We start from the raw sequence: 3,054 nt of genomic DNA, 5'->3' as shown, positions 1-3,054 counted from the left end.
AGCCTATATCTCGAGACCCGAGTCACCCAGGGGTATGAAAATTACCCTCTACTAAAGCACTCATCAACAGCTTTTATTTGATATCAATATTCTATAAACACATTCTAGGGGTACCCGGGTCCACTTTTTGGCCTATAGCTCGAGACCCTAGTCACCCAGGGGTATGAAAATTACCCTCTACTAAAGCACTCATCAACAGCTTTCATTTGATATCCATATTCTGTAAACACACTCCAGGGGTACCCGGGTCCACGTTTTGGCCTATATCACGAGACCCTAGTCACCAGTCACCTATCCTATATTTCAAGTTAGATCAAACTACACACGGGGTGCAAAACAAATTCAAAATCGGTTGAGTAGTTTAGGAGTCCATTGGCCTCAATTGTGTGACACGTGTTTTTTTAAACGGTTTTATTTAGCTTGAGTTGAGACCGCATGCACGGCCTTTGTGAACGAATCTTGTAATTGAAATTTAAGTGACTTCCCGATAAGCTACAAGCTTGAAACTTGGAATATAGTTCAGAAACCGATGACAATGCAATAATAAGAAAAAAATTGCCGCTAGGTGGCGCAAGGATCGAAATATTCGCCAAATTCGCATTTGTGGTCCGATTTGGCTCATGTTTGGAACACGTAATACATGCAAGAATAGAAATCGACCTGTGAAAAAAATCGTCGATAGGTGGCGCATGGATCGAGATATTCGCAAAATTCGCATTTGTGGTCCGATTTGGCTCATATTTGGAACACATAATACATGCAAGAATAGAAATCGACCTGAGAAAAAAAATCGCCGCTAGGTGGCGGAAGGATAGAGATATTCGCAAAATTCGCATTTGTGGTCCGATTTGGCTCATATTTGGAACACATTATACATGCAAGAATAAAAAGCGACTTATGAAAAAAAATCGCCGCTAGGTGGCGCAAGGATTGAGATATTCACAAAAATCGTATTTGTGGTCCGACTTGGCTCATGCCTGGAACACATAATACATAAAAGAATAGAAAGCGACCTATCAAAAAATCTTCCGCTAGGTGGCGCATGGATCGAGATATTCGCAAAATTCGCGTTTGTGGTCCGATTTGGCTCATATTTGGAACACATAATACACGCAAGAATAGAAATCGACCTGTGAAAAAAATCGCCGATAGGTGGCGCATGGATCGAGATATTCGCAAAATTCGCATTTGTGGTCCGATTTGGCTCATATTTGGAACACATAATACATGCATGAATAGAAATAGACCTGTGAAAAAAAATCGCCGCTTAGTGGCGCAAGGATAGAGATATTCGCAAAATTCGCATTTGTAGTCCGATTTGGCTCATATTTGGAACACATAATACATGCAAGAATAGAAATCGACCTGTGAAAAAAATCGCCGCTAGGTGGCGAAAGGATCGATATATTCACAAAAATCGTATTTGTGGTCCGACTTGGCTCATGCTTGGAACACATAATACATACAAAAATAGAAAGCGACCTATCAATTTTTTCTATTGATAGTCATATATAAGACCAACTGAACCTTAATCAGGTTATGCTACGCCTCACATTTTTAGAAATTTCACGCTCCCAACGCTTTTATTTAATTGTCTGATCAACGCCCTAGATTGATAAGGAGTGTTATGACTAGTACCTAGGACCTACCTAATTATTTTCTAGCTTTTATTATTATTATTATTATGTCATGTAAGTATTGTTTTCAATAAAACCGTTTAACTTAAAAAATTTTTTTTTAATTATTTTATTATATATTAAGATTTAGCTATTTTACTAAAGATTTGATGGAGCTGATATATTTAGAGAAATTTGGTAATTCTTTACTTTAGCTCAGAACTGCTAAAACTCGTCCAAAAATATCGTAGAGGTCTTGACATCAGTATGAATAATCCGAAATATTGTTTTTGTTTTTATCGGCCTATTGATAAATGATTCAAGGTTCGATTCGAGCTCAAGGCCAGAACAATAATTTTGTTTTCTAATGATAATTATTGTTATTTTTTAATTTTTCTAAATTTGAAAAATTGTATTTTGTTTTTGGAATAGTAAGTAGAAAATTTTTCAAACAACCTGCCATAGCTGCGCAGATAGATCCATTTCGAAGGGTGCTAAGCCTCCATCATCAGTACGCTTTAGGCATGCTGCGCTAACCATTTAATAATCGGAAATATTTTAGCGCGTTCAAAAAAAATGACCCCGGGCACCTCCGAAACCGGGGGTGGGATCAAAATTAAATCTGTGCAAAATCTCTTTGTACACAAAATTGTTTCCTGGGTAAAACATTACAACAAGCACTTGAAAATTGCCAACTTTTTCTGCTTTCGGATTCGTGGTCCTGGGTCGTCTCTTGATAACTCTCTCGATATTTTGTTTACGAGTTTTAGAAGTTCTGATCTAAAGTACAGAAGTACCAGTAATTTTAGTGACTCACTCCGCAATGTGCAATTAAAATTGTAAACAGGCCGAGCGTTAGGTGATGGCAAACGAAATCTGCAGAAGGAGAAAGGCAATTTTAGTACATTTTTGATAAATGTAAACAAAGTTAGTCTTTAACAATGAATAAAGAGTCAACTCACCTTTTATTTCTATAGAAAGCCCCCAGTCCGAATACAGGTTTCCAATATTTGTGGTAAACAATGTAAGTACCTGTAGATAAATGATAATTAACAATTACCATGTAATGTTTTATGTGATATTTTATGTATACTTACGTTTTATAAGATATTTCAGTTAATTTGTCTAAATTTTCAACAATAAACTAATTTTTTTCAAAGGCGAAATCGTAATTTTTTCTTCAATTGACAACGAATCACGATCAAAACAAATAAGTGAACAAACGGCGATGGTTACTAGGACATGTTTCTGAATTCATTGGGTGATCAAAAGGAATATAAACAAAAAGGCAACTCTTAGAGACCAATTGTACAGCGAACATATGGCTTAGCAGCTAAAAGGCTTGCACTGATATGAATGTTGGAGATTCGAGTTCAACGCTCAGCTCCCGAAAAGCTAGCTGATGAAGAAGTGAAATTCAGAAACATGTCCTAGTAAC

The 3,054-nt window shown here is 36.7% G+C and overlaps 1 long non-coding RNA gene across 1 annotated transcript; it reads right to left on the bottom strand.

The window, feature by feature from the left end:
- Positions 1–2,417: 2,417 nt before the first annotated feature.
- On the bottom strand, positions 2,418–2,846 carry LOC137253355 (uncharacterized). The gene is made up of 3 exons (XR_010953783.1): positions 2,714–2,846; positions 2,579–2,648; positions 2,418–2,492 (listed from the first exon to the last, which is right to left on the bottom strand). It is a non-coding gene; the product is annotated as an uncharacterized lncRNA (long non-coding RNA).
- Between the last annotated feature and the right edge of the window lie 208 nt (positions 2,847–3,054).

The sequence above is a fragment of the Eurosta solidaginis genome, chromosome 5 (assembly GCF_040869045.1).
Source record: "Eurosta solidaginis isolate ZX-2024a chromosome 5, ASM4086904v1, whole genome shotgun sequence".
In the NCBI taxonomy this organism is placed as follows: Eukaryota; Metazoa; Arthropoda; class Insecta; order Diptera; family Tephritidae; genus Eurosta; species Eurosta solidaginis.
This window is presented reverse-complemented; position numbering and strand designations above follow the sequence as displayed.